Raw genomic sequence first — 13,880 nt, forward strand, 5'->3', positions numbered from 1 at the left:
ACACATTTTCATCCTTAGGGTCCGCCACGCTGCAGGTGTCCACCATTTCACCCAGCATCACATGATGCACATGAAGTGTCCAGTGAATCACCCACATACTGACAAAGAATGCACATTAGGAATATTCCATAAAATGCATTGACTCCGCGGTTTGGGCATTCACCACTAGCTTTTCTCTACATCATCCCATGTGGTACGTAAACGTGCAACCTCCCCCACATGACACCGAAACTGCTTTTTATCACAACAGTAGTACTTTTGAAGAAAGCTAATGGACGGCCCAGTCCCAAATCTTCTATTGTGGTGACGAGTGGCATTGCTTTTTATAACGCGACATACAATACATACTTTGCTGCATGTAACTATGGTCATTTTTCATGCATTGAATGCATTAGGGCGCATGATGTCAACATATGGCCTAGAAGACAGGCTTTCTGATTTTCTAACAACAGCTTTTCAAACTATGCAAACTAATAAAATATGTACTTGATCGTCCTGTATTCTGATTCTTGCGTTAACCGTTCAGAGAGAGGACATTTTCCATTCTCTGAAGTTTTTTAAATAAATATAGAAGTTGAGATATGGCTAGAAGGACCAGATGACCTTTCAGAGTTCTTCCTTGGAGGAAAAACAGGAGATATCATAAAAGGAGTCTTATGCGTACTACCTCTAATTTAAGTATTGTTCAATGTGCTGTATGACAAAACAAGCTAACCCCTCATCTCGCCATAGGACAAAATTTACTTGAGCAATGGTAAAATATCAAGCAATGGCTTTAGGCCCAATGGCATAATGAGGTACTTCACATGATTTGGAATATATAAACAAACTAATACAGCTCTGCTGCTGAACAGCAGGATATAATGTAGAAAGGGACTAGACTAATTAATCAGGGATGTGTGATCAAATATTTATGGGGCATATTTAATCTTGCTGAGCTGTTCATATAATATTTAAAACCATCTTATTTGCATTCTGTGTTAACGAATAGTGTATAATAAATAATCATATAGTACAAAATTCCAGTACTTGTGTGTGTGTGCACTAATTTTGGGGTTTGGGGCAAGGCTTTGAGAAAGCTCGGGCCCAATTAAACATCCCTACTCAGCCAGATGGTCTTTTTAGCTCCTTGAGAGGTAAGAGGGAGAAACAATCATGGTTAAAATCTCAATACAGCGTAACCAATTTGGTTACACAACAACTACTCAATAACTAAATCTTAGATTAGTACGATTTAGTTATAAGTTCAAAAATAGATTGATATAAATCAGTCTCAGCATTACAGTATAGAAATATAGGTCAAACAGAATGAGTCCAAATCTCCTAAAGAGATTTACCATATATAACAAAAAGCATACAACTAATTTGGTTATAACAATGCAAGTAACAAGGAAAAATAATTGAACGTAAAATTGCATTAATTGATTATCAAAGGTAAGCATGCTATCTCTTCTTACACTACCTTAAAGAGACAGTCGTAAACTAAGAAGCATGAATAAGAATGAAAAATACAAAAGTGTCAGTTGTCAGTTTTCAGAAGAAGAAACTCCAACCAAGAGTCATGTAGCATGAAGCCACGCAAAAACAAGAATAGGTCTGAGCTTCATGAAGTCCTAAGATGTCTCTGAACCTCACCACATTACAGCATAAGATAATTAGTTTGCATTAAAGGTAAATTACTTCTGCTTAGGTACCTTTCTATTATCTAGGCACAAATTAGCTACTGGCACCATCTTTCCAACATCGATAAGTTGCTACTTCATTCCTCCTTGGCAATTCTTTTCCTCCTCCATGGGAACTCTTCTCCTTGCTCGTTACTGCATTTCTCCTTGCCAAAATCTGTCTTCTCATATCTCGCTAGCTTTTTAAAACACAAGCTCTTCTTTACTAACTAATGAGGCTTTGTCCGCACCTGCAGTGGAAACAAAAATCCAACCAAACACATTCTACATTGAAGTTTAAATGCAAATCAATATTAGACTTGAACAGTGAGCTTGTACTGAAAGCTGTGCTTGAGGCCTCAATATCATGTAAACTTAATTGTGCACAAGGTTACAAATGGGTGCACATTTGTAAACACATAGAAAAATCATTTTCCTAACAAATGAATTGATTGCAAATTATAAACTTAACAGATGTCATTTTAGGATACATCCGTCTGACTATATTACCTTGCTATATGTATAAATGTCTAAACATTAGTCTAGGAGACTCAATGGGTACATATGTGGGCAAATCATTTGGTTTGGTCATGAAGCCCTCACCCACCAACCTAGTTGGTGGCATGCTTTTTCATCGGGCCCACCACAGTGACACCAAATGTGTCCCGGGTGTGCTTTGACTCCAGATTACTGAGGAGCTGGTATACTTGCTGAGTGTGCAGTGTTGGTGAGTGTGACAGGTGATGATTAAAAGCTATACAGTGGGTCCCAGTACCCGAGGGTAAATGGATAGATTTTAATCACTGGGCCTCTGTTAGCATCTAAAAAGGCAAACGGACGCGCTGGAGTGAATTATGACCTCCTTCGTCCTATGTGGTCTACATGTTTCAGCCAGGCCTTTTCTTTACAACTGGCTTTCTTCAGGACCAAGGAGTATGTGATGGTGCAAATAAATATTTTAATTTTTAAGTGGTTGTGATGTTGTTTAACTAAGGTGCGTTACGTGTTAGAGGGGGATTCCCTCTGCTTTACTGTACACATAACATAAATGACACAGACAGACGTACAGGGTAGAGTCAGTTAGCATGATAAGTTTAGGAACACAACGTATTGCCGGCTGCTAAGGTGTGTGAACGACCTAGAACCGGCAGATAAACGTTTGCATGCTAATTGCATGACTGGTGTGATTTTTAAGCGTAAAACCGATGTGTGGGTGTTGGGCTAAACAGCGGGGTAAGTGCAGGGTGAGGTACAGGTAAGTATAATACGTTTTCCTCACACTTGCTGTTTGCTGTTAAAGCTTCCTTGGGTCACATGGCAGGGAGAAAAGACCCTAGATTTTGCTGAGAAAGGCAGAGGTTAGCGCCAAACCTATGGGGAGAAAAAGGCGGCGGCTTACATAAATCGTAGTGGTAGGTCAGCGTTTTACTCACGGGATTGCCGATCTGCGTGCTCCTTAGACCTGTTGTCCTGCTGCGGTGTCCCGGGTAAATGAATGGGGCCGTTGGTCAGGTTTAAGTAGCCCGTATGATTCACAGCACCTGGAGCTGGAATGAAAATAGAAGATGGTGCGATCGCGCTCATGGCGCTGAGTCATCTAGTGCCCCGCGCATGTGTGCGGGATCAGTGGTATGTGCGCATGCACTGTGGGCATAGTTACAGCCAAAGCAGTGCCGCGATGGTACGCATGCGTGTAGCAGGCCGAGATTATGGGAAAGTGAATAATTAAGGATAAACAGAACCACGATGTGTAGTCTATGTGAATACCCTTAGGTTAGCAGTGTGCGTTCTTTGCGAAGCGTAAGCGTATTTCTTATTAGATACAGAAAGGGATGCAGAGATATTAGGGGGATAAACCGAGCACTGTTTCAAGGTGTAACGATGAAGGCAGGGGTTGCTCCTCCTTCCAGCGCATGTGGGGCACAGGAGGTGATGATCTGTAGTTCAATCATGTATATTAGATCTTACATGATTACACGATGAGTGTGGTCAACCAGGGGGTAACGACCAGTTTCAGATATCATGGTTGGAGCCACTTGTAGATATGTGTTTATGTGAGGTAAATGGCTCAAGTTGTCAATGAATTCCATGGGATAGAGTCGTTCAGCCCATCTATATGTGTGGACAGGCGGTATATCCAGCGCTGTTCCTTCACAAGGAGGGCCTTTTCATTGAAGTGAGTCACATCAAACTGTTCGATGACTGTCCAGGTGAAGTCATTCGGGGTGTGGTTATGGGAAAGGAGGTGTTCCGTGAGTTTACTTATGTTTTTTCCGCAACGGATGGTACTCCTGTGTTCAGTCATTCTTGTCTTGACTTTTCGGGTTGTCATGTCAATGTACCTGCGGCCGCACCTGCACGTTATGAGGTACACTAAATTGGACAAGTTACAATTGGTGAATTGGCGCTGTGTCCAGGTTTTGCCGTTTTCCAGGGAAAGAGTTTTAGAAGGGGATGTCAGGTGACAAACGCTGCAATTGTTGCACGGTTGGTGGCCAGTAAGTTTCGGTAGGCCCCAAGCGTTCAAGATCGTGTTTTCTGCGGGGCGGGGGTTCGCCCTTAGTCTGGTAGACACCAGTTGGTCCTTTAAATTCTTGGATCTTTTGTACGCGAAACGTGGGGTTTCCCAGTTTCTGGTTCCCGAGTTGATGATCTTTCCAGTTTCTGCGGATTATGTTGGACACTTGATTTGAGGCGGTGTTATAGGTTGTGACACATGTGACAACTGGAGTTATGGTGGTTTGGTTTTTTTTGTTGTTTTTTTTTTCTTTTTTTTTTGTCCTCATACGCCTCTAATCACCCCATACTCTCGCGGATCCACCCTGGGGTTAATCTATCTCATATAGCGGGTGTAGTGTTGTTTAGGAGTAAAATATACCTTGTTCGCCCTTCCTCCTTACAACAGACTTCCACCGAGATTCTAGAGAGGCTTAATCATAGGACTTTATCTCATCTAGGTCCCCCTCACCATCACCCATAGAGCTGTAAGATCGGAGTCCAAAATTTGCATCTCTTCTTGTTCCGACCAGCCATATCTAGCTTTGCCATAACTCTCATAGCTCTTAACCAAGTCATTTCAGACGGAGGGTCCGTAGATATCCACATTCTGCAAATTTCCTTCGAGCAACCAAGATACCATAAAACACCAATTTCACTTCATCATTGTAGCCCTTACCTTGTAAATCTGCTTTTCCGGTCATAACAAGTTCAGGGCTTACCTCCAATTGTTGACCCAGTGCAGTAGACAAGCATTTACTCACTGCTTTCCAGAAGTCTTCTATCTCTGGGCATGTAACAAACATATGTATATCGTCTTCATTCGGGCTATTGCATTTGGAACACCTCACTTTACCACCGTCTCTGAATTTCGCCAGTTTTTTGGGAGCCCAATACGCCCTGTGGAGAGTGAACAAGTGGTTTCTCCTTAAGTTTGCAGGTTTAACCACCTTGTATAGAATCAACATAGATACTTGCCATATATCCTCTGTCGCAATCCTCGGCAAGCACTCTCCCCACAGGGTCTCCGGCAATACAAAGGGTCCATCTTCTAGATCCACTATCGACCAATACCACATCGCCACCTCTTTTTTAATTGGAGTCTCCAAAGTTAGTTTCTCTTCAAAAACATTATAGTGCCCGAATAAATTTTCCTTCCCGACTGCCCAGCTTTGTATCTGGAGGTACTTGAATTTAGAGAAGTTATTGCCCCACTCCTGTTCGCAGTACCTCCACGGTGCTAAGCTCCCTTCTAAAAACAGGTCCCCCCATCTCTGAGGTCCTACTGTTTTTAATGGTGTTGCCAAAACATCATCAGTCCAGCTCAGAGCTCCTGGTGTATCCCAAATTGGTGCCATTGCACTAAAGTACGGTATCTTTGTTGCCCTCCTGACTCTGTACCATAACATAGCTAGATCTTTCAAAACCTTTAACCTTATTTCCTTAAGGTATTTCGGGTCGGCAAATTGATACATAAACGCACTTTGATTAATCTTCTCCGTTCTTAACAGTGCTGAGAGTAGTATGCCAATGTCTGAACTCACTGGGGTTCCCAAAAGCATTCTGCAGTTCCTTAACAAAAAAGCCCAAGAGTAAATCTGTAGATCCGGGGCTGCCAAACCTCCTTTCAATAGTTTACTCCGGATTTTTTTCCAAGATAAACGCGATCCCTTAGATGCCCAAATAAAAGAACCAATCTCGCTTTGCAACTTTCTAATCTCCTCCTTCTCGAACATAAGTGGAATAGAGTCATAAAGAAAGGTTAACTTGGGTAGAACCATCATTTTCACCAAATTAACTCGGCCATATAGCGTTAACGGCAAATGCGCCCAGCCTCTCATGACCTGGGAGATTTCATTTCTTTCCTTGCTTTAACCAAATTTATTTTAGAAAGTTCCTTAATGTTCTGTGTTATTTGTACCCCTAGATATCTTATCTCTGTTTTACATGCTGTAACTCCTGCATCTAAGTTCCAGGACATAATCTCAGTTTTATCCCTATTTAAAAGATATCCAGAAACCCCACCAAATTCCTTCGTTATAGTTTCTATACAACTCAATGATTGATGTAATTTAGGGGTAAAAATGACTATATCGTCCGCATATAGCCCAATCTTTCTGGCCCAACCTTGAAACTCAAAAGAAGGAATCAGCTCTGCCTCTCTTATTCGGCACGCTAGAGGTTCTATATAAGATCGAACAAGAGAGGAGATAAAGGGCATCCCTGCCTTGTACCCCTCATTACTTTTATTGGTGGTGTTAAATTCCCGTTTACTAAAACCCTTGAAGTGGGTGACTGATATAGCCGTGTCAATACCGAGCCAAAATTGACCCCCATCCATATATGAGCTATCAGCTCTTTCAAATACACCCAGTTAACCCGATCAAATGCCTTGGCGGCGTCCAGGGCAACCCCCGCCAAGGGAAGGTTATATGCAGCTGCTGCATCTATACTGCATATAAGGGAAAACGTTAACTCCTTTAGATACCTTCCTTTAATAAACCCCTTCTGATCCTTATGTATTAGATGTGGGACAACTCTAGCCAACCTATCTGGCAAGATCTTGGCAAACAACTTATAATCGCTGTTTAACAACGAGATCAGCCTATAGGAGTCCATATATTTCGGTGATTCCCGGGTTTAGGAATAACAATAATGTTTGCCTCATTCCATGACGCTGGGAGGACCGCAACACCTAAGAAGATATCATTAAAAAGTTTTGTTAATAGGGGTACCACGCTCCCTGCCACTGTCTTATAGACCTCAGCAGGAAGCCCGTCTGGTCCTGGAGCCTTCCCTTTCTTGACACTTCTTATAGCCATCTCTACTTCTCCCAACGTTATCTCTTGATCTAATTATTCCTGAAGCTCTTCCGTCAATGGTTTTAAACCCTTTACCCAACTATCTATTCCCTGTTTAGCCGGAGCGAGATCCTCCCTATACACCTCTTCAAAATATCTATAAAATGCCTCTGCAATATCCTTTGTGTCAGTAACAAATTGTCCTAGTTCACCATCTTTTACTTCTTTAATTGTGCTACGTACCCGCTCACTCCTGGTTTTCCAAGCTAATAGTTTACTTGTAGCTTCACCATATTCAAAATGCGCTAATTGGCTAGCCTCGTATTTTTCCCTAACCCTATTGGAGACCACTATAGCAATTTCTCTTTTTAATTCTTCCAAATCTTGAACAATATTTTCTTTAATCTCACTGCTCTCTGCCTCCACTAGCGCACCCTCCTTTTGACGAACTTCTTTTTCCAAAGATTCTACCCTACTAAAGTATACTCTTCTTTTACTAGCCGCCAGAGCTCCCAATCTCCCTCGGAGAAAAGCTTTACAGGCCTCTCAGACAACATCAATTCCCGTTGACCCCACATTATGCTCTACAAATCCATCTATTTCCTGCCTGAGATTCTCTATCAACTCAGAGTCATACAATACGGTTCGATCGAGCCTCCAGACCGAACCCAAACCGCTCACCCCTGTCTTAACCACTAAAGTAACTGCTGAATGGTCTGAGAGGTGTACCCCAACGTGAAAAATCGGTTTCGCTCTCTCCATCAGTCTTAAATCAATTAAAATATAATCAATCCGTGATCTGTGACGGTATTGGTTATTGTAATAGGTATAGCCTAATGTTTGACCTGACCTGTGTCTCCACACATCACATAAACCAAACTGATCTATTACCCCCTTCACCCTATTTGACATCTGCACCAAAAATGCCAAAGTTCCCTATTTCTACACAGTGCCCAAAGTGCACAAAGGGGTCACCCCACCACCAGGCAGGCCAATTGTGTCTGGCATCAAATCCCTCCTGGAACCGTTATCGCGCTTTTGTGACTTCTACCTCAACCCACTAGTTCAGAAGACACCTTCCTACATCAAGGACACGAAACATCTCTTCAACATCATCAAGGACACCAGTTTCAATCCAGCAACGCAACTCCTAGTCGGATTAGACATAAAGAGTTTGTATACTAGCTTACCCCAAGATGCCACCTTACAAGTACTACACGATGTCCTGATGGAAAATACCTGGGAACACCGAACCCCCCGACACTTCATACTTGACTGCGCCACCCTTGCGCTAAAAGAAAACGACTTTGAGAATGAGGGAAAGTTCTTCCTTCAGACAAACGGAACATCTATGGGGAGTGTTTTCGCAACCAGCGTGGCGGGACTGTATGTCCACCATTTTGAACGGACCTACATTGAGGCACCCACCAACCCATACTCAGCCAACATAAAGACCTGGTGTCGCTATATTGACGACATTTTCATCATTTGGGAGGGGAACGAAGAGACACTGACAGACTTCCTCACATGGATCAATAACCGTGACACCTACCTCCGGTTTACATGCACAAGTAGCTCCACCGAACTTGCCTTCTTGGATCTCAATGTCAAAGCAGAACATAATGGCCTGACAACCACCACATATTACAAACCTACAGCGAGGAACTCATTACTCAGATTTGACAGTTTCCACCCCAGACCCCTTAGAGAAAACCTACTCTTTGGACAATTTCTGCGTATCCGACGCAATTGCAGCAACATCAAAGACTACAAACTACAGTCAAAGGCCCTGGTCCACAAACTGGAGGATCGAGGCTACCTCACCAGAATCATCTCTAAAACCTGCAAAAGGGCGCGGAACCAAAATAGAGAGGCACTTTTGGAAACTATCAACAAACCACCAGAAACACCAGTTGTCACACGTGTCACAACCTATAACACCGCCTCAATTCAAGTGTCCAACATAATCCGCAGAAGCTGGAAGATCATCAACTCGGGAACCAGAAACGGGGAAACCCCACGTTTCGCGTACAAAAGATCCAAGAACTTAAAGGACCAACTGGTGTCCACCAGACCAGGGCGAACCCCCGCCCCACAGAAAACACGATCTTGAACGCTTGGGGCCTACCAAAACTTACTGGCCACCAACCGTGCAACAATTGCAGAGTTTGCCACCTGACATCCCCTTCTAAAACTCTTTCCCTGGAAAACGGCAAAACCTGGACACAGCGCCAATTCACCAATTGTAACTCGTCCAATTTAGTGTACCTCATAACGTGCAGGTGCGGCCTCAGGTACATTGGCATGACAACCCGAAAAGTCAAGACAAGAATGACTGAACACAGGAGTACCATCCGTTGCGGAAAAAACATAAGTAAACTCATGGAACACTTCCTTTCCCATAACCACACCCCGAATGACTTCACCTGGACAGTCATCGAACAGTTTGATGTGACTCACTTCAAGGAAAAGGCCCTCCTTGTGAAGGAACAGCGCTGGATATACCGCCTGTCCACACATATAGATGGGCTGAACGACTCTATCCCATGGAATTCATTGACAACTTGAGCCATTTACCTCACAAACACATATCTACAAGTGGCTCCAACCATGATATCTGAAACTGGTCGTTTCCCGCTGGTTGACCACACTCATTGTGTCATCATGTAAGATATAATATACATTATTGAACTGCAGATCATCACACCCTGTGCCCCACATGCGCTGGAAGGAGGAGAAACCCCTGCATTTATTGTTACACCTTGAAACAGTGCTCTGTTTATCCCCTTAATATCTCTGCATCCCAGTCTGTATCTAATAAGAAATAAACTTACGGTTAGCAAAGAACGCACACTGCTAACCTAAGGGTATTCACATAGACTACACATCGTGGTTCTGTTTATCCTTAATTATTCACTTTCCCATAATCCCCCGCTGCTACACGCATGCGTACCATCGCGGCACTACTTTGGCAGTAACTATGCCCACAGCGCATGCGCACATACCACTGATCCCGCACACGTGCGCGGGGCACTAGATGACTCAGCGCCATGAGTGCGATCGCACCATCTTCTATTTTCACTATAGCTCCAGGTGCTGTGAATCATACTGGCTACTTAAACCTGACCAACGGCCCCATTCATTTACCCGGGACACCGCAGCAGGACAACAGGTCTAAGGAGCACGCAGATCGGCAATCCCGTGAGTAAAACGCTGACCTACCACTACGATTTATGTAAGCCGCCGCCTTTTTCTCCCCATAGGTTTGGCGCTAACCTCTGCCTTTCTCAACAAAATCTAGGGTTTTATCTCCCTGCCAGGTGACCCAAGGAAGCTTTAACAGCAAACAGCAAGTGTGAGGAAAACGTATTATACTTACCTGTACCTCACCCTGCACTTACTCCGCTGTTTAGCCCACCACCCACACATCGGTTTTACGCTTAAAAATCACACCAGTCATGCAATTAGCATGCCCACTTTTATCTGCCGGTTCTAGGTAGTTCACACACATTAGCAGCCGGCAATACGTTGTGTTCCTAAACTTATCATGCTAAGTGATTGTACCCTGTACATCTGTCTGTGTCATTTATGTTATGTGTACAGTAAAGCAGAGGAAATCCCCCTCTAACACGTAACGCACCTTAGCGAGTGCGACACTTTTAAACATCACAACCACTTAAAAATTAAAATATTTATTTGCACCATCACATACTCCTTGGTCCTGAGGAAAGCCAGTTGTAAAGAAAAGACCTGGCTTAAACATGGTGGCCACACAGGACGAAAGATGTCATAATTCACTCCAGCGCGTCCGTTTGCCTTTTTAGATGCTAACAGAGGCCCAGTGATTAAAATCTATCCATTTACCCTCGGGTACTGGGACCCACTGTATAGCTTTTAACTATCACCATTCACACTCACCAGCACTGCACACTCAGCAAGTATACCAGCTCCTCAGTAATCTGGAGTTGAAGCACACCCGGGACACATTCGGTGTCACTGTGGTGGGCCCGATGATGAAGCATGCCACCAACTAGGTTGGTGGGTGAGGGCTTCATGACTAAACCAAATGGTTTGCCCACATACGTACCCATTGAGTCTCCTTTCACAACCTAGCTAGTCCTCCTTGATAATCTACATATAACCTAGGGAATCTGGACTAGCTTATCTAGTCCTCTCTCTCTGTTTTGATTTGATGATAAACATTAGTCTACAAATAATATCAGTTTTATATACGACTTTGCTATCCCTTAAAATGTTAATATACAAGTATTGTAGGAATTTCTACTAATTAAATTTCTAGGCACACCATTTATAATTCTCCTTGGTTTTCACATGGAGTACTTTAAACATACAATACCCCATATTTTCTTAGTAATATTAATCACGCAGAATATAATAAAGTGCTGACTACACATGATTATTATGCACTCCCACAGTATCTCAGAGTGAAATCACAATTACGCTGCTCTAGCTTTAATTTATCACCTGCAGATAAGAGATTCCCAGGCAGGTTTTGCCTGACACCTAACACTCTTGCACATATGAGCATAATGAAGCAGAGAGGGGTGAAAGTCATGTGCCAGTCTTTTCTATGACAAGGTTGTAACTTCCTTTTGTGGCTTAGGAAATATACAGGGTGGTTCACCGGTAATATGAGGATAATATGACATAGTGCCCCTGAGGGTCCAGAGCACCAAAAATAAGTTGCACACACAAAGTGAACCATAGATGTCTGGAGTTATTTTATATTTCTCCACCTCAGCGCTGGGAATTGTGTTCTCTTGTCCAATTAAGGTTTGTTAAACAATTGCCAGTTCAAAAGGATATACCCAAGTAGTTAGTAATGATTTGAGTCTTTGTAAACAATGGCAGGAGAAACCGAGAAGGAATAATAGAAACATTGGATATAGAAAATGCCTGCCCCCCTGTATGAGAGCAAAAGGAGTGTGTGTTTACCTTCTTTTCAACTCCTTGTCCTCCTCGTTTCCTTTTGTGTGCATGGCCAACAGTGTGCCTGAATCACCAGTGGTTCATCCTCAGCTTTTGGGTTCTTTGTGAAGTCCTGGAATGGCCCATGTGTGGAAGGGGCACAATACATCATGGAAGACACCATCATAAACCAATAAATCACATGTTGGATAAGCTTAGGGGTATTAATGATGGAAATAATAAAAATTGTAATCCCAATGGGGCCCAGGCATGCCTTACATTATTACTTCAACCATAAATTCAGGAATTAAAGTTACAAGAAAAAGAGGGATCACGAAATAAATGCCTAGAGCTCGATGTAATCTTTGCATCAACTATGCAAATGCAGCAAAGCTTTTCCCAATAAAAGGCACATCTAAAAATATTTCGGTGTTATTTTCTGTTTGGGGTTCAACCCATCAACCTGCCAGGTCAGGTGAGACTCTGGCCTCCACTTTTGTGGCAGATGAATGGTTGTCAATAGAAGAGATCCCCCACCTGCCTGACAGGGATCTTTGGCCTTCAGTGTACCTGCTGGTGCAGTGGATGCACTAAAAGCACAGACGAACACAGAGTGGGTACCTGGTTTGTTTAACCTACAGAGCAATCTTTTTTGTTTTTCTGAACAAATTGCCAGAGTATAAAAGAAAAACACAGCCTGGAATGCATGGGGTTTTCTGTGTGGTGAGGGGCTTAATGTTTGTTTGCATCCCTTGGCAGAGCCAGGCAGGTGAAAGGGGTGCAGCCCCTCCCTCCGTATGGCAGAGGTGGGGCTGTAGCTACTGTGACCAGGCAGCCCCTTGGATGATGGACTGCAAGTTCAAGGGTTTTCAACAGCAGACCCAGCTAAGGCTTCATCATAGCAAATCGAGCAGTTTTCCAACTGTAAATGGGTTTTAAGATTCACAAGTTTAGGTAAAGAACAAATTTATGGTGGCACTCCCACTCTGCCAAACTCTATATCAGTCTGACTGATTGTAGTAACAAAATTATGACTAACAAAGAAACCTGAGGGTTAACTGGTACCTTGGGTAAACTTCTGCAGAGAAACACTTGTTCCATTGACCGATGATATCACAGTCATTTTCAATACACCAAACCATACTTTTATTAATGATATAGTTTACTTTTAAAAAGTCAGTGGTGACGCAGTGGCTGTGTAGTGAAAAACGTGCTTTCATATGTGACTCATATGTGACAATCAGTGACAAAGAGGGTGTATCGAAAAACTTGAACACAGCCCATGTCTTCCATATACAATCATGAAAGGGTCCCTCATAGTAGTTGGCTTTTCGATCCTCTAGAACAGTGGTTCCCAAACGTTTGACTCCTGAGGACCCCATTGAGTCACCACTGGAAGCCGGGGACCCCCAAGCAATTTGTATGAGGTAAATTTCAAAATTAAAACAGTAATTCGAAAAAAATACACACGTGTGCATACAAAACAAATACTCAAACTACTAAGGATTTTGGGGCCAGATGTACGACCATTTAATTTAGCGCCTCGCAATTGGCGACACATTGCGAGTGGCAAATTGTGAGTCGCTAAATGAAGTGTACAACAGTGTGTTTAACCCCTCCTCTGCTGATGACGGAACCGCTCCGTCATCAGCTACGGTTGGGCTGTGCTGATGACGGAGCGGTTCCGTCATGGCCCGGCCGCCACGCCTGCGCGGCGCTGATTTCGCGCCTCGCGGCCGTTGTATTGAGCGGGGCGGGTCATGACGGAACCGCTCCGTCACCAGTACAGCTCAACCGCGGCTGGTGACGGAGCGGTTCTGTCACCAGCATGCGCCCGCCCCGCTAGCGCTGCGGCGGAATAGCCGCCGCAGCGAAAGGGTTAACACTGTTTGGGATTCCCAATGGGGTCGCAAATTACGAGGTTCATTAATATTAATGAGCCTCTCACAATTTTCAAGCCCATTGGGAATGCCAGCCCTCCCAGGGATGGTGG

The sequence above is a fragment of the Lissotriton vulgaris genome, chromosome 11 (assembly GCF_964263255.1).
Source record: "Lissotriton vulgaris chromosome 11, aLisVul1.2, whole genome shotgun sequence".
Classification (NCBI taxonomy): domain Eukaryota; kingdom Metazoa; phylum Chordata; class Amphibia; order Caudata; family Salamandridae; genus Lissotriton; species Lissotriton vulgaris.